Genomic DNA, 24,533 nt, shown 5'->3' with positions numbered 1-24,533 from the left:
TGTGCTTATTTGTGGTTAGATGCTATCTATAACTTCATAAGATGTAAATTCTTTGAAAGAATGACGAGAAATTAAAAAACGTGGGTTTTGTCAATACTGCTGGCTTCAGCAGCAATATTCCCAGTTGTGATTTAATTTTGCGAAAAAAAGTGATTCCTCAAGAGGTTTTTTTGTGATATTCAGTATAATCTTATATAGGTAACATGATAAGTTAAAGAAGGGGTTAAGATGGTTTGCATTGCATCTTACGCCTGTAGAAAAACTTTTGGTATAAAAAGTAAGGTTTTCAATCAAGGATGATTTTGTGGACATCTAGAGCCGTTGTACGACCTATTTTGTCATATGGATAGAAAGTGTCATGCCCTGGGCCTTACAAGAAATCCAGGAGCCCTTCGATCCTGCTCAACAGATGCTTTAAATGTTATTCTATACCTCCTACCAGTAGACTTACGCATTAAATATTAATTATCGTGCGGCGCGCTAGTGCTTAAGAAAGCAAACTATTAGTTTTGCAGACCCTATGAACATGTTAACACTAATGAACTGATTCCAGCGGTTACCTATTACTGCACCCCTGCCTTTAACTTCGGTAAAGATTTTAAAGTAATATTTCCTGCCAGAAAGGATTGGGAGGAGGTTAACGTAAGACTTCGATATCATTATCATTACTAACGGGTCAAAGATCGAGTGTGGTGTCTGAGAGTCTTTATTCTTCTCTAAGATTTTTCGGCTACCTGAACTACTACCAAAACTCAAACCAAAGTCTGGCTGTCAATTCGACTATAACATCCTCTATCATTCTCAACCTCAACCTCTGTGTCACTCTTATTTGGGTTGGAGGAAGGAAATGTTAAAAATTCTTCTTAGAACTTTGAAGAGCTAAATTGTCTTAATTTTTCTTGCAGAATCCAACTGCAGCGGGTGGAACAGTCTAACTGACTACTATTTCTAGGAAGCAATGGCCTACCTATGATGAAAACCCTTCGGACACTAACAGATAGGAGAACATGCCTCACAATCCCTCACAATACTCATTCTCGTAGCTGCGGAGATCAACATGAAAAAGAAACTGTGATTCACTTTCTCTGTAAATGTCCTAACCTGGCAAATTCTTAAATGTTAAGCTTCGGAAGGGCAATCCTTAAAGATCTTGATGAACCTCCTTTGAAGATGACCAGATTTTCTCTCTAAAAACATGGTTCTAGTGTCGCTAGTTTTATCAATATAAATCCGTCATAAAATCATCTTCTTATCTTTTTTTTTCCAAAACATAGGTCTGACGAGTATATTGTACGGTTTCCATTAATTAAGTCACTCACCAAGGGTTGTGACTCTCAACTTTATGTCAACACATCACTTATAAGTTCAAATTTTTTCATTAAAGTAGCTATCTTTAAACATACATATGTCAAAAGTATATTTGCATTGTAATTAATTTCATATTTTTTTTTAATATTGACACATAAACAGATGTTTGGAAACTTATAGATGACTTAGAGTTAAGGTAATTTTATCAAACACTGCTTTAGCAAACAGAATTGTGTTTTTAGTGAGTTTTTTTTGACTCTTCAAATACATTTATGATTCAATATGATTTAATATCTTTAAATATAAGCGCTGGCGATACAAAAAAGGAAAACAAAGCAATTCAATATTTATGAGATACTCTCAGTTCAGTTTTTCTATCTTTTGACTAAATAAGTTTTATTCCATTTTTGTTACAAAATAACAATAAATAATTTTTATTAGGTATCATGAAAATATGTCGCCATTCAACATTTTTTGATGGATATGTTTTTTTAATAATGGCTTTAAGCCTTATATGTATGTCTAAACGACTTTTCAATCGTTTACCGAAATGCGTAATGAATTTAAAAAAAATACTGGAAGTTTTAAGTGCAATATGTTATGAAGATACGCAATAGATACGTTTTAAATAATATCATAATAATGATTTACAACCTTTAAAAAAAATAATAAAAATAGCGCTTGAAATTTATGTTAAAATTATGAAATGGATCAAAGATATTTTAAAAATCTTGATTCAAATTTCTCAACTTTCTTACGAAATGAAGATGAAGGTGCTGGTTATAAATTCCAAATGAAATTCCATATGTAATTAATCATTAACTGCACTGTTTGGTAACAAAAACTTGAAATGACCATCCCAGTCTTGAGATCTTGATAAAAATATGTATTTTTTTTTGTGTGGGCAATTATCTAAAACCTAACTTTGCAAAAGATACAAGTATGTTATAGACGCACTGATGCATTTCAAAACTCATTGAAATAAAGCATGTGTTATGTTAAAGAAATCTTTGGAATAAAACTCATAATTCATGCACAGCACACCAGGTGTGCTAATGCTAATGTGCATAATCACAACAACAAAAACACCAGCTAAAACCTAAGTAATTACTCTTAACATAACACATCAATCCTTCTATTGGCAAACCAACTTAGTGGCTCCTAATTACGCATTAAATCATCTTCTCTACGTCTTTTTTTGTCTGGTTGCCTCCTAAACATTACAAAACCACGCCGGCCGCCACTGCTGTCTCCACGCTTCTGCCATCACCTCCACCGCCGTCACCGCCACCACACCATTAGTGTTGATAATTTCCGCAAAATAAATCGTTAAAACGAAGTTAACTCCTCCTGTTAACCACGATTTACGTGGGGAGCTTGTGAAGATATCTACGTAGCTATGTATATGAATGAATCTTAAGATGATGATGATGATTTTCTTTCGCACCTGCTTTTAGCTGAAAATGAAAATCTTCATCCCCTTTAGCTTTGGTTTTGCTTAAGCTTTTGCCATCACCAGTCACGGCACTATAGAATATATTCGTACTTATGTAAAGTTGCTTTTCAGAGCTAGATAATTAAATTAAGCTAATAACGAGAGGCAAACTTAAACAGAGAATATTAAGGAGAAATGAAAATTAATATTTTCTTAACTGTATTCTTTACCGAGATTAAATAAAATTGACCTTTACAACCAGAGGGGTATTCATTTATTTTGGTGTAGAGTTTTTAAGAGGTCTGAAGTCGATTTTTATATTTAAAATTTTTTAATATGTTTTCAAGATAAATTTCTTAAGTACTTAACTTCAGAGTATTCGCTAGCGGGTTGACAAGTTCAATTTACAGTTATACAAATATCTAAAAATATATCTGTAAAATAAGACTATCTTCAATACTTCAAATGCAATTTCATAAAACATCCTCATTTTTAACAGCCTCTCTTTCAAAAATCGTTAGAGAGGTTTTATTTTTAACCAAACTCTTTGTAAGAGTGTCTCATAAGACCTGTCCAAAATTAAGATCATGATAGGCAAAGTCATGACCTTATAGAATTTGTTTACTGGTTTAATCCAAAACCTAAATATTTTCAAGGTGCTGGCTTGACAAAAACTTGAAACGACCATCCTAGTCTTGAGATCTTGATAAAAATATATATTTTTTTTGTGTGGGAAATTACCTAAAACCTAACTTTGTAAAAGATACAAGGACGTTATAGCAGTTTTTGAGTAATAGCTGTTTTATTTAATTTAAAAAACCACCTACTTTAAGTCGGGTTTTCACTCACCCTGCCCACAAATGTTAATGTTGGTATTTTAAAAAATAACAAAAATTTGGGACAGTTACATAATTTTTAGCAAAACAAATTTATTCAAACTAACAGGCTTGAATCGAACACATTTGTATTTAAATTAAAAAGATTTATATTCGGACGCAAACATTTTTAATTTTATGAATGTCGGTTTAAAATATTTCTATAAATCGGGTAATAATTTTTATTTTAAAGTAATCATCTTCATTTAGCAAAAAAAAAGCACCGTTTTGCTATAAGGCAATCTTGAAAAGTTCTGGAAGAAATATTTTGTCTACAAACTAAAAGCCTTATTCAGTTCAAGCTTGAAGGAGCTTATGTTCATGTTGAACACAGACAGTTTTTGAGACAAACAACTAACATTAAGTCATAATAATTTAGTGCTTATAACTTTTTCATTTGAATTTCGTTAACAAATGTTGACCCGCTTTAAAAATTTATCGAATTAAGAAAAAAAGTGTAAATATTTTTAAAAAGGGAATAGCAATTAATTTAGACAATAATTTTGAATTTTATCAGAAAATTTAATAAAAATCTATCAGATCGTTTTTGAGAATATTGGAATTTTCGGTTTTTGACCAACAAATGTATATAGCGTCTACTGTTATAACAAAAAGTGCTATGAAGAAAAAAAAATTGAAGGATCCTGAAAAATTCTGTAACACAAATTTTGTTTTCCGTGTGTCGATTTGTCTTGGTTAAAAGTAAAAGGTTTTTAGGTTTTCGAGTTTTGGAAAAAAAGGCGTCAAATCAAATCAAATGGGGTGGCGCAACAGTCCGTTGTGAACCAGGGCCTAGTGACTTACAACTCTCAACCATTCCTGTGTGCGAGTACTGTTGTCAGGAATGGAAGGGACCTACAATTTTAGGCCGAATCCGAACGGCTAGTTTGAGAAAGCACTTTTTCATGACAAGAATTACTCTTGAAGGATTTGTCAATTCCTCGCACAGGCAGGGATTGAAAAAAGGCGTCAGTTGAATTATTTAAAAAAAAATGTTTAAATTAACAACAATATTTTGCATATTTTGAAATAGTTCGATTTCAAAAACTTTTTTAGTTAACGAGATTTTTAGTCGAAAACCAATTTTTACCATTTTTAGTATCATCTTTTAACAGCTTTTATTTCTTATATAAACAAAGACAAATTGGATGAATGGAATTAATGTGAAGTCAATGTCTTCTATTATGAACGAGATATCAAAAACCGAACATCAAGTTTTAAAAATTTTGCGTACTATTTCTTATAGATTTTATTTTTATGAAAAAACTGATTGTTGAATTTTTATAAAAAAAATTATTGAATGTCGAAACAATATTTTGTGAGATAAAAATAGTTTGAAGACAATATTTTTAAATTTTGAAAAGGTATTGAGACGAAAGTAGTAAATTTTTACCAAGTTTAAGTATTGTTTATTTTTAGGTTATTATTTTTTGTAAGATTAGTTTAAAGCTAATATCTAAAAGTTTTGAAAACGGCATTTGAGTCAAAAATCAATGTTTAATATTTTTTTATATGTTCTAAAAAAACTTTCAGTTCGATTTTTCTCAAAATTTTACTGAATGTTGACAAAAATATTTCTTGTAAGATAAAATTAATTAAAAGCCATAATCTCAAATTTTTGCAAAGATATTTCAGTAAAAATCAATTTGACTGCCTCGCATCTACGTGGCATCGAGTCCACTAAAACCTGACAACTCTCGACTGGTATTGCGTTCCACGAATCACGCACTGCTTCCCACAATTCTTTCGAATTCTTGGGATTTGCTTTATGAATTGCGTTCTTAACATCGCCCCTCAAATTTTCGATGGGTTAAGGTCGGGGGATTGAGCGGGCCACTCCATAACGGATAACTTCCTCTGCGCAAACTATGATTTTGCATTTTTTGAACTATGCTTTGGGTCATAGTAGTGTTGGTATATCCAAACCAACGGCATTTCGTCTTCAGCATAGGGTAACATAACCTCCTCGAGAATTTTCACATAGTCGCTTGCATCCCTTTTACCCTCGGTAAGATAAATAGGCCCGACCCCCTAATACTAGCCTATATCATAATTTTTCCTCCACCATGCTTCATTGTTTTTATAGTGTACCGTGGATCGATTTCTGCATTTTAGGGTCTTGTCACATATTCCCGGCGACCCTTGGACCAAAAAAGGACGACTTTGCTTTCATCGCCTAATCTCTATATGCGCTTTAACAAACTCTATTCCCTTGGCCACATGCCGTTTCATCAAGAATGGTACCTTGCGTGGACTTTGGGCTGGTAACATCGCTTATTAAAGACGTCTTCGTATTGTGAAAGGGTTAATAGACAATTGAAGTCCCTTTCTTATTTTCCTAGAGCCTATGATAGGTTCTCTTTTGCTAACTGAATATTTTTTTTGTCAGTTCTTTCAGTAGTCATCTTTTTGGGTTAGCGTTTTCGGTTTATTTTGCCATTTTAAGGCGTTACTGGCCATTTTTGGTGAGCAGCTTTAGCTGTCTTGGATATTTTGGTGGGTTTTCCCTACAAGCGTTAATAAGTTTTCGAATTTCTTCGGTGCAGTATCCTGACCGTCCCATTGTTTATTTTTGAGCTAATATTTATTAATTTTATATATGCTAGCATGTTACAAATACTTAAAACTTTATATAGTAAAATATTTAAAAAAAAAATGAATTTTTAACACTTATAAAATTAAAAGCACTGCTATTTTTATGAACACTCTATATATAGAGAGTTTTGAATAATTGGTGTTCACCGGTAAAAGTAGGGTAATACTTCAAGCTGAAAGTCTTTAATATGAATATGAAAGACCGTTAGGTGCAAGTTACATGGTAATTGTTTTTGTAAGAATTTCATTATTTAAATAATTGACAATCTATAATAAAATGTGACCAGCACTGTTATTTTTTATGAACACAACTGTAGACAATGAACCTAGGCGTTTATTTTGCAATTTTACCAATTAACATGTTGATTTATTCAAATTTTAAAAACCATTGACTTTGAAGAGGTTTTTTAATCCATCGAAATCGTAGCAATTTTGTATTGGAATTTGACAGTTTATAGCAAAGAAACGTTTTTTTTTAAAGATATTTTATAATAAATTATACAAAAATGATTCGTTTTTAAGAAACGTTTTGAAAACGAAGAAGTTAATAATAGTGGCCGAAGAGTAACCTCGATATCGAAAATGATTTTCGACATAAGAGAGTTTTTGAATAACAAAAGGTACCATACTAAAAAAAAAGAAATACTCTTACTTTTCACTTTGCAAATTTGTGAAACATTTTGCACTTTTACTTGGCAGGACATTATTTTGTTTGAAAAGTTGCAAAGTGCAAATTGTTTGGTGGAATAGTCCACAGATGTCAAAAAAGGTATTTTTATTCGCATACAATTATTCGTATGTTTATAACATTTTTGGTTTGTGAAATTTTCTAGGTGACAAATATTTCTTTTGGTAATTGAATTTTTTTCAAAATTTACCTTATTTGGTATAACGTGTTAGTTTTGAATACAAAATTTAATTGAAGTCACTAGCGTTATTGGTTTGTACAATATTTGTGGCCTACTAAAATGTTCACTTTCTGTGGTGAAAAAAACACCCACTAAATTTTTTTGAAAGTCCTTTCTGAATCTTTCGATGTTGTTATCTGTAGGACAAAATATATTTGAAGTCTTTAACTAAGATTCTAGGAAGCGTGAAGGTTGAAATATAGAAAAATGTAAATTTTAAGTTCAACAAATCGGACCGATTACAATAGTCTAGTTAAAAGTCGTTCAAAGAGTCTTGTATTATTATTTAAAGTTCTCAAGTGCTGGAAAAAAGCATATTTAAAGTGAATACAAAAAATAAATTAGGTGGTGCAACGCTCCATTGACAACTTGGGCCTAGTGACTTACAACTCTCAACCGTTCCTGTGTGCGAGTAATGTTGTGAGGGATAGAGGGGACCTACAGTTTTAAGCCGAAATTGATCGGTTGATTTGACATAACAAGAATTCCTCAATTCCTTGCAAGAGGCAGTATTTTAGATGGCACCATCAGTGATTGAGAAGACTCCTGACACGAAAATCCTAAACCATCACGCCACCAAGAGTAAAGTAGATATTTTTTACTTTAATACAGAATGGAAAATACAAAAATAAGAACTCAAAAACGAAACAGCTTTTTCTATCAGCGATTTTGAAAAGAAAAGAGAAGAAATTTTAACAATATTAATAATATTCTAAAAGCTGAAATTGGTCGCCTTACAATTTTAGTTAGTTGTATGTTTTTTGAATAATTTAAAATATATATTTGTCTTTATCAACTTTAAATAAAATTATTCAAATTCACTTAATTTTTGAATTCTTTTTTATCACTGTCATGTATTTAAATCCATTTCAAATCAAAGACAAAAATTGAAGAAGATATTTTCAGATTTTCCTCTACTTTTCATTTTGCAATTTTCCATATCAAAGAATTTCGATTTAGGTCGTCAGTAATTTTTGTTCTTCAATTTTTTCATTCTCTGTGAGGAGAGATTCTTGAATTGCCATTTTCTACATTCCAAATGCGATGATGGTTTTCTTTATAACATCAAAAGGTCAGATATACAAATCCCCAAAAGATATTTCAAGATTAAAATAATGTAAGATTATAATATAACTACCTTCTTGAATATACATATCTATAAATTTACTATCAAAATCCTATAAGAAAAAAAAAGAAAAAAAAAAGAAAAAGGATTAGGATCATAAATGGACGTGCATAATACCTTAAACAGTACCTTCATATAGTACATAATATTATACATTATGTATACAGGATGTTATGATTATTATGGTTAAAGAAGTGCGGAAGAGGATGTTTTGTGTATGCATCACGTGCGACTTTTTAAGAATTTTTATTCATGTGGGAATAATTTTATCAAACAGAGTTTTTTTTCTTTTACTCCCTCGCAAACACGAAACCCATTACGACAAAGTTTAGCCAAAGGAATTTCTATTATGTATATCCTCTAGCTAAGCCTTTGAGTCTCTATGGGTATAGCTATGGAAGGTATAGAGACTTGGAGGTATGATAGTTTGATTCCGATAATGTCTTTTAATATAAATGAGTACCTGCCTAGATATGACTTGACCTGTTTTTATTACTTCTATTTAATTGACAGATGCCTAAAGACGACGACGACAGAAGGATATTCTCTTCATTAAGAGAATACCTTTAACCTACTAAACCATAATCTTTATTACAAAATGTATAGGAAATTAATATCTTCAGCCTTTTAAGACAGTTTAATCTATTTTCTTTTGTGGAAATCAAAATCAGTTTTGATCTGTAAAACGTATAGATATGCATCAGTAGCCTTAGGAATGATTTAGAAGATATTTGACATAAAATCGGTAAAATACCATTGACCGAGTTTCTATAAATATTATTATGTTCGACTTACTTAAGTTGCAACTAAATTATAATTGAATATAATTTACTTCGAGTAATTTTCTTTATGTCTCGAAGTAATTACATCAAACGCAATAAAACAACTGCGATGACAATCTGTCATCTGTCAACTGCAACTAATTATTATTATTATCTCTAACCTGTCAACTTCGATTATTCCAATTCATTTCAATAGTTCAAACCAATTAGATAGCCTTTATAGATACAGCTTCAAAAATTGTCGTCTTAATAAAATAAAAGCCATAAATATTAAGAACAGATTCTGCTCTCGACATAACCTTCTATAATCATTATGTTTTGTCTCTGAAGTGCATCGATTGTTATTATTACATTACCAGAGACTCAATCAATTTTGCTCTGTCAAGCCCCGCTATAAGTACAGAGGAAAAAAAGGTGAATAAACTTTCGTTATAAGTCCACCCCCTATAAATAAGTCTTTTCCACGTTTATTATAAAGTAGCAGAAGGTATAAAGTATGTAGGTATCTACTTTTTCCAGATTTAGCTGTGACATTTGCAAATTCTTATGGTTAAATCTTATAGTTGCTTGTGGGTCGTTCAGATACTTTATACCATCAAGCTTATCGATAAAATTGTTTTTTCCCTATTAGATTGTAATTTCCTTTTCTATATAGATTATAGAGATTAGCAAATTGTGTCTGTTCATTTCGGTTTACGAAATTGACAGTGAAAAAATCAATATCAGTTCAATTTCCTTTTTGAATTTAACACTGCTAATCCGAAAAGGGATACAAAATAATGGAACACGAATAGGTCGAACGTTTTGGCTTAAAGAGGGAATTTTCGTTTTATTTTCATCAAAAAGGTAAATTGACGTTTGGTTAAAAAGTGCAGGCATTTTTTAAGCCATGCTTTTTAAAAAGGGAGAGGAAACCAAGGGCATTGCCAAATAACGACTAGAGGGGCAAATATATTTAAATTTTGAAGAGATATAGATAAGGCTAGCAATTATTTCGCTTATTATTTTCTGCTTAAAATCTTACAATACTTCCAACAGTTGAAAGAGGCTAATTTTCTAAAAGTACACCTGCAATTTGGGTGTCATTTAGTCTGCTTTGATAAATTAACATAACAGATTTTGTGTTCTTTCATAGAAAATTCCCGTGCATTACACCCATTTAACGATCCTTATGAGAGGAGTATTCACGTTATGGTTTGATCAACAACCAGCAATACGATTGCAAAACGTAAGAGCTGCAGTGCTTTTGAGAGTCTGCAGGAGGTTAGGTCAGTTTATAGAATCCGTCCTTTCAAAAATACAACAACTTTTCTTTTTAGATGGCCTTACATCTATCCAAAATTCAATTTAGAAACGAGATAAAATTGAATGACAAGAAACGTGTTTTTGCTCTGAAGCAGTTATTAAATTAGATGGCGCAACCAATCCTGTGTGCGAGTAATTTTGTCAGAGTTTGAAGGGACCTACAGTTTTTATGCCGAATCCAAACGGCTAATTTGAGAAAGCAATTTTTTCATGACAAGAATTACTCTTGGAGAATTTGGCAATTCTTCGCAAGAGGCAGTACCCGTGAAAAAAGTTAGGTGGTACAGGCAGGGATTGAACCCAAGACCCCTTGCATGACAGTCCAACGCACTAACCATCACGCTAAGGGTACTACGAAGCAGTTATTAACTGACCATAAATTGAATACAAAAATCAATTAAAGTAACAAGAATGGTTGAATATGTACGGCAGCTTATGAGATCCAATAGCGTCAAATTTATTGCCAAAAAGTCAATCCTTGGTGATGAATTTGACTGACACAAATGGGCCCATAATTATCCATAATGGGCCATAATCACAGTTTTTCGATAAGTTCTACGTTTGTCTTTGCTAAACTTAAGTCCAGTTTATGTTATTCATAGACATTTAAATCCTTTTCAAAACGATAGCATGGAGTCAGATATTAACTCTATAAAACGTCAAAAATAAACGAACTAATTGAGAAAATTACGTTACCAGAAATTTTATTTGAAAATATAAAAACCAAACATTGTTTAAGACTTTGATATTTTGGCGAATATTGGAATGCTACCACCCAACAGATGTAAGTTCTACCTTACGCGAAACAACTGTCATGCAAGAGGTCTTGGGTTCAATCTCTGCCTATGCCTATTGTTACGGTTACTGCCTCTTGCGAGGAATTGACAAATCCTTTAAGAGTAATTCTTGTCGTGAAAAGTGCTTTTTCAAAATTAGCCGTTCGGATTCGGCATATAAACTGTAGGTCCTTCAATCCCTGCCAACATTTCTCGCACACAGAAATGGTTGAGAGTTGTTATGTACTAGGCCCTGGTTCTTCATCGACTGTTGCGTCACCTAATTTATTTTTTTTAGTACGGTCCATATAATTTAATGTTTGAAGCTATAGGAAAGTTTTTCAAAAAAGACACATACAATTCAGAAAATGCATGAAATTTTCATTTTCATTTGACTGTGCCTCAAAGGGTTCATCCGCTTAGTCAAATTTTGGCATACTCTTTCCAACATTTCCACCGGTATCTCACGAATAAATGCTTCAATGTTCTTTTGTCTGTATAGACATGAACTTTAACAAAGCCCTACATAAAATAGACTAAAGGCGTTAAATCGCATGATCTAGGAGGTCATTGGACCGGTCCCGAACGTGAAATAAAATGTTCACCGAACTCGCCTCTCAATAAGTCCATTGTTGCGCGTGCTGTGTGGCATGTGGTACCGTCTTGTTGAAACCACATGTCATGCAAGTCAAGCTCTTGTATTTTGTCATACAAGTCAAGCTCTTGTATTTTGGGCAAAAAAAAGTTGGATATCATCTCACGGTAGCGCTAACTATTCACAGTTACATTACAATTAGCATCATCTTTGTAGAAGTACGGTGCAATGATGCTACCAGCCTATTAACCGCACCAAACTGTGATTTTTTTTGGATGCATCGGTAGCTCTTGCAATACTTCTGGCTGATATTCACTCCAAAATCGATAATTCTGCTTATTTACGTGAGCTTCGTCACTGAACACAATTTTTCGGTAAAAAAAAAGTGAATCTTCGGCCAACTTTCCAAGAGCACATTCACCAAAAATTGTACGTTGGAGTAGGTCGTTCTTCAATTCTTACACCAGCTGTATTTTGAAAGGCATCACACCTTAATCCTTCCACAATTTTCCACAATGTTGAGTAATAGAGGCCAATTGCTGCTACGTAAGCGTTTTGTTGGTTTCAAATATGTAAATTTGGTGCTAAATTTAGTCACAATAGCCGGAATAGCCGCTTCAGTGGGTCGATTAAACTGACCATAAAATGGAAGAAGAGCGCTATGAACTTTCTTAACAGAGCACGTATTTTGATAAGAAAATTCAATAATTTGGAAGCGTTGTTCGCTTGTACGACAATTCATTCATTCATTCAAATTATAGACCAAACTGAAGATGTTTGACAGTGAAACAAAACACGAAACGTGTGTCAGATGTTTAAACCAGTGTCACAAAAAAGATAATAGCTAAAAAATTACCCTTTAGTTCTTTCGATTCTGGTTTTAAACTCAAGACTTAAGCTTGTCAAATTGACACATAGCGTAATGTGCGATTTATCAAATCAAATCAAATGGGGTGGCGCAACAGTCCGTTGTGAACCAGGGCCTAGTGACTTACAACTCTCAACCATTCCTGTGTGCGAATACTGTTGTCGGGAATGGAAGGGACCTACAATTTTAGGCCGAATCCGAACGGCTAGTTTGAGAAAGCACTTTTACATGACAAGAATTACTCTTGAAGGATTTGTCCATTCCTCGCAAGAGGCAGTACCCGCGAAAATTATTTTTTTTTTACATTAAGGTGGCACAGGCAGGGAAGACCCCTTGCATGACAGTCTAACGCACTAACCATCATGCCACGGGTACTACTATGTGCGATTTATAGTATAGTATGCACTTTTTAAGGTAACTCTGGCCGCTGCGAATGATATGAAATTTTTGAACTTCAATTTCAGGATCTTGAATTGATAAGTAGAGCATTGGCGTAGACACTAAAAGAAAATATTATAAGGGTGTTTGATTATAAGATCTTGGTGGTGAATCATTGTCACCTTTTCCAGGAGTAAAATGGTCGGAAAGTTTTTCTTCTTTTTCGTTTTTGATTCTTTATATTTTTCAGCAGTTTAACTTTTACAGGCCTAAAAGGTTCTTCACGACAAACCAAACAGCTTGATTGTTTTTTTTAACTGTGACTGCAAAAGATTCATCATTTTTTTTAATGGATTTTAACAATTTAAATATTAGGTTTAATCATGTATCGTTCTAATTTTAGTGATTAAACTATTATTTAAATAAAAATCCGAAAACTTGGTCTAAAAGATATTTTATATCAAACCAAGATGAGTATGATTAAAAATTTACATCGAAAATCTGGGGTGGATTTTTCACAGTCAAAATAGTCGAATTTGATCTGTTCAATGTGATGTCAAATTTCTATCTAAAAAGCTGTCACTTAAAAATTTTATAGTCATTCTCCTACAAATATGTCGTTTCTGAATAGAGCTACCAGACGCTTAAAACGAATGGAAAATGTTTTCAGTTACCCTTTTTAGTTACAAAAACATATTCTTTTGACCGACAAAGCTTACGTAATTCGAAAAAAAAACAAGTACAGTAAGAGTGTTATTTTAATACCCATTTATATTTTAAAATTGTTCAATCGAATTGAATTGAATAGAATCAGGTTACACAGACGGTAAACTCGGTGATAGTCGATTTGACTATCTCAAATTTGATAGTCAATCATCACCATAACCGATTTCACCCCAGAGTTTTCCAATGTTCAAAGTTGAACTAAGTTAAGAAACCTTTTAAACACATTTAGTGTTTAACCAAAAGTAAAACAAGCTTTCTAATGTCTAATCAAATAATAAAAAACGAGGCTGGGATGCGACCCACACTGATAACTTCCCATCCCTTCTGTAGATTTGTCTTGCTTAAAAGTTTGTCTATATGTACTCGTATCAATTTTTACCAAATTTGCGTACTATTTTCCGTAGATTTTATTTTGTATGAAAAAACGAATTGTTGGATTTTTATATAAAAATTACTGAATATCGAAAACAATATTTTCTGTGAAATAAAATAAGTTTGAAGCCAATATTTTTAATTTTTGAAAAGCTATTTGAGTCGAAAGTAAATTTTCACCAAGTTTTAGTATTGTTTTTTTTTTAGAGTTTTATTTTTTGTAAAAAAAACTGTTGAGACAATTTTTTTCAAAATTTTATCTAATGTTGAAAATAATATTTCTTATAAGATTAAAATAGTTTGAAGCCAATATTTGAAATTTTTGAAAAGATATTTTAGTTGAAAATCAATTTTTACCAACTTTTTTTAAATTTTTTTAGGTTTTTAATTTTTTGTACAGAAATTTTTTTCCAAATTTTACTGAATGTTAACAACAATATTTTTTTAAAGACAAAAGTAGTTTAAAGCCAATATCTTAAAGTCTTAAAAAGATATTTGAGTCGAAAATCAATTTTTACCAACTTTTATTAATTTTTTTTTTTAGGTTTTTATTTTTTTGTAAAAAAATGTTGAAAACAATATTTCCTATAAGACAAAATAAATTTGAAGCCTAAATTTCATGCTTTTGAAAAGATATTTGAATCGATATTTAATTTTTACCAACTTTAAGTAATGTTTTTTTTAGATTTTTATTTTTTACAAAAAAAACTGTCAAAACGATTTTTCTCAAAATTTTATCAGATGTCAAAAATATTATTCTTCGTTGCATAAAATTGTTTTGAAGATAAACTCATATTTTATCCGTACATTTTTCGAGGTGACACATTTGTTGTCATTTTTTTGATTTATAAAAAAAACAGTTAATTGGATTTTTTTAAATATACTTGTTTGGTATCACGTTACAATATACTACATAAAATATTTAAAAAAAATAATAATATAAAATTTAGATAAATTATTCTCAAGCGTTTTTGGTTCATGAGATATTTAGGGTTAACCTAAATTTTCATCTTTTTTTAAACTGCTTTGGTAAAAAAACCACAAACGCAATTTTTTTAAGAGCCCTTTCTGCATCTTCTGTCTTATTATCTGTATACCGAAATTTTTTGAAGTCGATATCTCTTCTGGTTCTTGAGCTACGGACGATACAAAAAAACGTCGCAAACGTACGGATATACGGACGTACGGACATCTTTCTAAAAATCTTTTATTTCGACTCTAAGGACAATGAAACGTCGTGAAATTTGAAATTTTTGAATTCGACAAATCGGACCCATTTACCTTAAAAAAATGCCCACTTTTTAAAAATCTAAATATAACCATTTATCGGAAACGCTATAAGTGTGCCTTCATGTGGGTTAAATATAAATCGCACATTAGGCTATGTGTAAATATGACAAGCATAAGTCTTAGGACCTGAAACGTAAGGAAATGTCAAAATTTCCAAGTTGGCAAATCGAATCCGTTACAATAACTTCTTATGGAAAGTTAAAAAACGGACAGTTGGATTTTTATACAATGTCGAAAACAATATTCTTAGTGAGATACAATTAGTTTGAAGACAATTTTTCGATTTTACTCAAAATCTTGCCAAATGTTAAAAAACAATATTTCATACGCGATAAAATTTGTTTGAAGCCATTATCTAAAATTTTGTAAAAGATATTTGAGTAGAAAATCAATTCTTACCAACTTATAGTAACGTTTTTTATTTTTTGTAGAAAAAAAACTATCAATTCGATTTTTCTGAAAATTTTACCAGATGTCAGAAACGTTATTTCTCGTTGTTTAAAATTATTTTGGAGATAAAATCATTTTTTTTTGTAAAATAATCAAGGTTTTAGAACGTACGTACACACGCACGCACAAATATCTCTCTAAAATCTTTTATTTCGACTCTAGTGACCTTGAAACGTCGAGAAATGTCAACATTTTCAATTCGACACATCGGACCGAATTAAATACCTTCCAATGAGAAGTTATCAAAATTTCGCAGTGTAAAAAGCATTTAAATGTGTAATTTCAAAACTTTTTTTAGAAATGAGTTGATTTTGGTAAAATGTTTCTTGGAACGGCCTGATCTAGCTCTTAAGTTCACAATTTTAAAAATGAAGCTTTTTTTAAAAATTAGTAGAACCCAATTATGTTTTTTGTATGTCCATTTTTCTAGCAAGTACAAATCTATGAATTAAATCCTTAAAAAACTTCGTTTTCTTTCTAAGAATCAAAACTCCTTTATTAACTTCCCATAGGATTTTATTGTAATGGGTCCGATTTGTCAAATTTCTCAAAACATTTCTCAACGTTTCAAGGTCCCTAGAGTCAAAATAAAAGATTTTTAGAGAAATATCTGTGCGTCCGTACGTTCGCGACGTTTTTTTCGTCGTCCATAGCTCAAGAACCAGAAGAGATATCGATTCCAAATAAATTTTGTTGTACAGATAATAAGGCAGCAAGATGCAGAAAGGGCTCTCAAAAAAATTGCTTGGGTGGTTTTTTTTACCAGATTATTTTCGACTCAAATATCTTTTCAAAAATATGAGATAATAGCTTCTTACTAATTTTTACTCATAAGAAATATTGTTTTCGCCATTAGGACAAATTTTGAGAAAAATCGAATTGACAATTTTTTTTATAAAAAATAAAAATCTAAAAAACACATTACTAAAAGTTGGTGAAAATTGAATATCGATTCAAATATCTTTTCAAAAACTTGAAATTTAGGCTTTAAACTTATTTTATCTTATAAGAAATATTGTTTTCAACATTCTGAAAAGTATTGAAATAAATCGAATTGACAGTTTTTTTTTACAAAAAATAAAAACCTAAAAAAAATCAACAAAAGTTGGTAAACATTGATTTTCGACTCAAATATCTTTTCAAAAATTGTAGATATTAGCTGTAAACTACTTTTATCTTTCAAAAAATATTGTTGTTAACATTCAGTAAAATTTTAAAAAGAATCGAATTGACAGTTTTTGTACAAAAAATTAAAAACCTAAAAAAAATTTAAAAAAAAGTTGGTAAAAATTGATTTTCGACTGAAATACCTTTTCAAAAATTTGAAATATTGGCTTCAAACTTATTTTATTTCACAGAAAATATTGTTTTCGATATTCAGTAATTTTTAATTAAAAATCCAACAGTCCGTTTTTTCATAAAAAAATAAAAACTACAAAAAATAGTACGCAAATTTGCTAAAAATTGATACGTGTACATATAGACAAACTTTTAAGCAAGACAAATCGACAGACGGGATGGGAAGTTATCAGAGTGGGTCGCATCCCAGCCTCTCTTTTTCGACTCTAGTGACCTTGAAACGTCGAGAAATGTCAACATTTTCAATTCGACACATCGAACCGATTACAATAACTTCCAATGAGAAGTTATCAAAATTTCGCAGTGTAAAAAACATTGAAATGTGTAATTTCAAAACTTTTTTTAGAAATGAATTGATTTTGATAAAATGTTCCTTGGCCTGATCTAGGTTTTAAGTTCACAACTACTAAAATCTTTGTTATTTTCTATATGTACTTTTGAAAGTTTTAAAAATGAAGCTTTGTTTAAAAATTAGTCTAATCCAATATCTCGTTTAATTCAAATTACAATGCTTTCTATACAAAACCTAATAATGTGTTTTGTGTGTCAAATTTTTTAGCGAGTACCAATCGAAGAATTAAATCCTTAAAAAACTTTGTTTTCTTTAAAAGTCAAAACTTATTTATTTCGAAATAAATTGAATAGTCAAACGTCAATTATTTTAATCATTACTTTCAATATTTTCTCAAGCAATGAAAATGAACGCATTTATAAACATTTTGCAAGAAAACGCGTTCTTGGTAAAAAAAAAAAGTTATAAGACCTTTTTGATTTGTCTATGATTTGAATATGAGTATAATTCAGGCCTTAATTTTATTACTACATATAATAATAACTTCCTTAGGCTCAAATTGCAGGTACCTATACAAATTTGCTCGATATCTTTTAATACTCTTCCTCTTCAAAAACGTTTTTGATCATATGCATGTTTTGCATTTATTGAGGAGCTCATAATTTTACGCTTCCATAATTTGCCCTAAACTCAAAAGTAAATGCCTCCATCTACCAACTTAACAAAAAATATATAATATACAAAAACAGAATACAAAACCATGGCCTTACAAAAGTACAACGACTTTGTTCTGCGGCGTCATCGTCATCGAACGAAACGGCCGCAGCGCATCGTAAAGTCGTTGTCAGAATTATACCTATCTATATAAAACTTCTAGGGCATGCTTACACTAATTTCCCATTTCATTCATTCTGATTGTTGCTATTTTTATATAGAATTTTTATTTAGTTTAATGATGTGCCTGCACAATTACAGTGCATTGCACCTGAGACTGAGAACCGAACGATTATAATGATGAGACGATACACAAAACACTGTACATGAAGGAAGGTGTGTGATTTTAATTAATTTCACCGGGGAAAAGATAGGAAAGATAAAGGTAAACAAAAATACAAAGAAAACATAGATACAAAGATACAAATTGTATCTCTCTTCGGGCAGTGATGACATAACCATGTCCACAGCCACTATGACTTCATTTTAGCTGTGAATTTAATTTAGATACCGATTATTTTGTGTGATGGCGAATAAAATATAAATAAATAAAATTAGGGTAGTTTTTATTTTGTTGTTCATTGACATAAAATGTCATCAGCCGCACGGTGGCGGTACAATCTCAACTATAAGAAAGAATGAGACAAGAAATATGTACCTACTCATGTCTACTCATGGGCACTACTTATCGTCTGAACTGACAGATGATGTTGTTGTTGTGTTGAGGGCAGAAACTGAAAACTGACGTAATCATCGTGATGCCGTCATTGTGTAATGATTTTTCCACTTCCACCCAAACTCAACTAAAAAAAAAAGAAAACCTCAAGCCTCTTACTCAAACACACACTCAAAATGCTGACAGATTCTTTTTAATTTGAAGAAGAAGCTACATTATATTTAAATTTTTCCTTCACTATCTTCAAGATAAAGGTTATGGCCAAATGTCAAAATTAATTAGATGCAAAAGTATCTCTCAGAAGGAAAATATTGCTCCCACTTGAGTCACACCCGCAATTAGCATCCGAAAGATTTACTTTTTTTAACTTTACATTTTTATGTTGTGATAAAAGATATTTTTAGCCTCCTCCGCTGTCAGATGGGAACAATATTTTTCTTTTATTTAAGAAATGAACACTGAAAATGAATAGAACGTCAAAACTAACCTCCATTATTTTCTTTTTTTTCGAGGATTAATTTATTGATGATTCTTTTAGATTTTTGCTTCTTTATCCTTGCGTCACTTTTCTTAATATCACTTTCTTCTTCAATCAAAGAAAAGAATTTTTTAAACTTTTGGACACTTTTTTGTTGAATTATTTGAGCGAAAATGCAATGAACAAAAAGAGGAGAAGAGAAATACAATAAATTATTTTTCCAGGGCGTTAACTACTTTGCGATTGCGAGCGAACGAAAGAAGGAAAAATTATTTGGATTTTTCCGGCAGTGATGGAGTTTACACTATCACACTTTTTTCTAATCTCTATATCAAGTAATTTCAATTACTGAATTCTCAAAGATTTATTTTTCTCTTTAAAAAGGTAAATAATATACACAAGTCGTGGTGGTCGGTGGATCGATATCGTGACAAGTAAAAATAACAATAAAACGAAAACCAACCAACAGAATTCTATTTCGATGGCGTTCAAAACCGAGCTTCAATCTGTCAATTCACAAACTGAATGGATGTGGTGGATGCGTATAGTATAGATACACACAAACGCCAAATAATTTTATTTTACTATCTTTTGTAGCTGCTATTGGGATAAATGGAGGGAACAAATTTGTAGTAGTATTGTTTTTAAGTGGGATTATTGAAGTTTGAGAGAGAGGGAAATTTTAACAGAGACTTAAAAGATGGGGAAATTGAGAAGAACTGTCATGTGTATAACTGTTTGGGTTATCAGTTTGACAGATGTCATGCAATGGGATATTTTTCATAGGGTGATTGAAAATGGTGGTATATTTAAACGTCTTAAGGGTAAGTTCAGCAAAAGGTGTCTGGAAATAAATTTGTATTTTTATGTTATCCAAAAATGTTGAACAATGTTTGTTAGAATTTTGTATTGATATGGTCTTTAAAAAGATTGAGGCTTATAGAAGTTATCTAAAAATGGAAACTTGTTGTGAAATTTGAAGATGAAGCAACTTTGAAGTTAATGTTTTTGTTTTACAGGGTTTTAAAAACACTCATTTAGTCTCTTAGTTTAGTCTTACTTTTATTTGAAACAATTCAAAAGGTAAGCTTATTAACAATTACCTTGCGAAATATGAAATTTATTAACTTCCCATAGGAAGTTATTGTAATGGGTCCGATTTGCCAAATTGAAAATTTTGACATTTATCGACGTTTCAAGGTCCCAAGAGTCGAAATAAAAGATTTTTAGAAAGATGTCCGTAAGTCCGTATGTCCGTACGCTTGCGACGTTTTTTTTGTCGTCCATAGCTCAAGAACCAGAAGAGATATCGATTTCAAATAAATTTTGTTATACAGATAATAAGGCAGAAAGATGCATAAAGGGCTCTCAAGAAAATTGAGTGGGTGGTTTTTTTTACCATAGCAGTTTGAAAAAAAAAGGTTAACATTTTGGTTAACCCTAAATATCTTACGAACCAAAAACGCTAGAGACTTGAATTAAATTTTATATAATATATTGTAACGTGATATCAAAGAAGTATATTTTTTGAAAAAATCCATTTAAAGGTTTTTTTATAAATCAAAAAAACTGAGAAACAATATTTGTCACCTCCAAAAATTTTACGACTAAAATATGATTTTATCTCCAAAACAATTTCGTGCAACGAAGAATAATGTTTTTGACATTCTGAAATATGTTGAGAAAAATCGAATTGACAATTTTTTACAAAAAAATTAAAAACCGGAAAAAAACTTAACAAAAGTTGGTACAAATTGATTTTCGACTCAAATATCTTTTCAAAAATTTGAGATAATAGCTTCTTATTAATTTTTACTTATAAAAAATATTGTTTTCAACACTAGGACAAAGTTTGAAAAAAATCGAATTGACAATTTTTTTACAAAAAATAAAAACCTAAAAAAAATGTATAAAAGTTGGTAAAAATGGATTTTCGACTCAAATAGCTTTTCAAAAATTAAAAATATTGGCATCAAACTTATTTTATTTCAAAGAAAATATTGTTTTCGATATTCAGTAATTTTTATATAAAAATCCAACAGTCCGTTTTTTCATAAAAAATAAAATCTACAAAAAATAGTACGCAAATTTATTAAAAATTGATACGAGTACATATAGACAAACTTTTAAGCAAGACAAATCGACAGACGGGATGGGAAGTTATCAGTGTGGGTCGCATCCTAGCCTCTTTTTAGTTTTGAAAACAAACGCTAGGGGTCGTGCATCGCAATTTAAAACTAAAAAAGGACATAAAGTCTAACAAAAACATACCTCGCTCAAGTTTTGCAAAAGTTTTGTTGGTTTTATTATTTTTTTTTTATTTTTTATAAAAAAGGTCGTTTCCATCTTATTATATAAAAAAACATGATAGTATTTATGTATATTTTGTTTTTTTGAACTTTTATTATATATAATTTGGTTTTTGTTTCTAAATATGGCAGTTTTTTTCGAGACATCAAAGTGTTTTTAATAAGTCCATCTCTGTTTTAAAACCCACAAACAGTCTGGGAAGCCTCGGTCACCAACTTAACCGCTCTTTCAACTGCTTGGCTGTGGCATGGAAGCTGTTTTAATAGATTTGACTAACTGGTTTCATTTTGTTGCACAATGTCCCAAAGATCTTCTTCAGTAAAACCCCCTAGTAAAAGAGGTTCAGTCAAACGGTTTCTTTTAATTTGCCACCAATCTATCGACTCGTAGTATTCATCTGCTTCAAAGTGGAAGTTTGGAAGCTGAAATTGTCGGACAACTTCTTCATTATTATTGCAATTAGATGCTGCTCTTGTTTTAAGTACACGGCGAAGAGCCGTGTACGATCATCAAACAACATAGCTTTTAAAATGTTTTTACAGTGCCCGAAATATCCATTCAATGCGACGACAGCATGTAGTACAAATACCTTGCCAACTTACTTGTCTTAAAAATGTGCTTGGCACCATAGACGAAGGAAGGCTGAGATTTTATCTCAAACCACATAACAGAATAAACTTTACCAATATATTCGACTATCTGCTTCAATGGCTCTTCTGGAGATTCTTTTGACACATAAGTTCGAAGAATGCGATTAGCTGTCGTAAGCCATCTTGAATGCATCAAAAATTGATCCTTCACGGACACCGTTGCTGATAGCTTTACATATTTCATACAAATATTTTTGATCCAAGCTCAGGCAAGACAATGGGGGATCAGGAAAGTTAATTTGAACTACTTGATACTGATCAACACATACATTTTGGCAGTTCTTTAGATCTTTCCAATATCACCTGAGTAAGCTTTTGGTGAAGATGTTTTTCCATAAAGCTTCTCAAATAGATGTCTAAGAGGCATTTCATTTGCGTGGAGCATACAAATAGACCATTGCAGATGGCGTTGAATTTTTATCTCAATTTGCCGAATAATTGCATCTCTTAGCCCGGTATTTACATTGGTTCCGTCGCACCCAATAAGTTTAATATTGTGCATTGAGATACCAGTTTGTTCAAGAAACTGGATTATGGCAATTGTAACAGTTTCGGCTTTTCCATTTTCTGGTGAAATATGACCAAGGTACTTGGATTCTGGTTCTCCAATCAATACGATATGATCTTCAATAACATTACCACGAGGGGTTTTTGTTGAGTCCTTGCCACCATCAAAATAGATCCCTAAGGGTTCATGGATTGATGCGTTAATCAATTGCTTCCTTGATTTTGACCTTTCACTCCTTACTTTTCTTCTGTCAGCAATATTTGATTGATCCCTATCATGGATAACACCGTAGTCTCTTAAAACTGCTGTTACCATTGTTGCTGTTGCTCTATCCGACATTCTGAATCTGTCTGCCGCCTTCCCAACATTAGGGAGACATTTTCGGTTGGTGTTGAAAAGAGCGTGTTTTTTTTTTCTAGTGTCATTGAAATCAAAACAGATTCGGCATCTGAAGAGTAGATTTCGGTATCGTCTGTTTCAGTGATGAATTACGTCGGCTTGTTGGAAGAGCTTAAAGCTGAAGAGCTCGTCACCTTTTTCGATGAAGAAAATGTGGCGACAAACATCTTCGTTAGTTGGACGACAACAGACGCATCGATAACATTTCCCCTGTTCCAAATATTTGGCAAACTTTTCTCTGTGAGTGAGTATCTATTCTGACTTTAATTTCTAGAAAAAAATTCCAGTAAAATATTGTTTCGATTTTCAAGGCAATCGTACGGCGTACATCTCAACAACTTACTTTTTTTTTTAAACAATAATGTTTATAGAAAATAATCAAAAGGAACACTGAAGTATTTGTACATCAAATTTTCTTTTGTACACCACGAGTCAAGAGTGAAAAGCAGTTAGTTAGCCGGGCAACGAAGTTTTTGGTTTTAAATTTTTTTTCAAGCAACGGTGCAAGGAAACTAGGATTCTTTTTCAAATAAAATTTTGTAATACTGCAGAAGTGCAGAAATAAAATTAATAATAATAACGAAAGAAACATTGATTATGAAGAACACTATACCAAAACCCATCTAATTCTTTTATGAATTAAAATATAGGTACCTAATAAATAGAAAATTGCTAAAAAGAAAATAGACATTTAATTAGTTTATTATCAGAAAAGGAACATTTTACATAAAATTTGTGTGTCACATTTTCGATAAGGGAGTCCAAAAGATTGATATTGCTATGTTCATGAAGCCTGTAAGTTGAATAGCACCATGTAAAATCAATCATCATTTTAAGAACTTAGTATTTTAAGAACTTTTATATACATAAAACTAATTTTAAAAAAGCGCTTTTTGAAAAATCAAGTAGAATTCACACTTTTGAACACGAACATATTTTGAGGTCATGCACTTTACTTTATTTTCTACAGCAAAAATACTGAATTATTTTCGATTATCATTTTGAATAGGTTTTGAGAATAAGTGAGACTTCATTTATTTTAAGTCAATGACTCTGCTGATTCTTGAGATAAACATTGACAATAAAAGATGTCCTAAGGTCTTCCTAAAACCATGTATTTTTATTCTAGGAACCTTAAACGTCAAAAACAATTTCAATTTGACAAAACAATACCAACTTAAATTACTTCCAACAGAATGCTTATAATGAAAAATTAAAAGCGTAAATGTCAAAGTTTTAAAAAATGGAGTTTAAGTTGCTTTCTTTTTAATAAAACGTTTTTAATTTTTGTCTTAAATGTTTATTTCTTCTTAAATTTTAATTAATTTTATTAAATTTTAATAAATTCTATCAATTTG

At 31.2% G+C, this 24,533-nt stretch overlaps 1 protein-coding gene across 9 annotated transcripts in view; it reads right to left on the bottom strand.

Moving 5' to 3' along the window:
- LOC129941912 (tropomodulin) overlaps nucleotides 1-24,533 on the bottom strand; it is a 233,501-nt gene that overhangs the window by 97,608 nt on the left and 111,360 nt on the right. Inside the window, exon 1 of one of the 9 annotated variants that reach the window (XR_008780947.1) lies at nucleotides 19,318-19,833. The exons of the other annotated variants lie outside the window; for them this stretch is intronic. The gene's annotated coding sequence lies outside the window, so the exon portion shown is untranslated. Of the gene's footprint in view, nucleotides 1-19,317; nucleotides 19,834-24,533 lie in introns of those variants that run through there. 9 annotated transcript variants of the gene reach the window in all.

This window comes from Eupeodes corollae, chromosome 1, assembly GCF_945859685.1.
Source record: "Eupeodes corollae chromosome 1, idEupCoro1.1, whole genome shotgun sequence".
Taxonomy (NCBI): Eukaryota; Metazoa; Arthropoda; class Insecta; order Diptera; family Syrphidae; genus Eupeodes; species Eupeodes corollae.
Note: the sequence above shows the minus strand (reverse complement) of the source record. Positions and strands in the feature narration are given on the sequence as shown.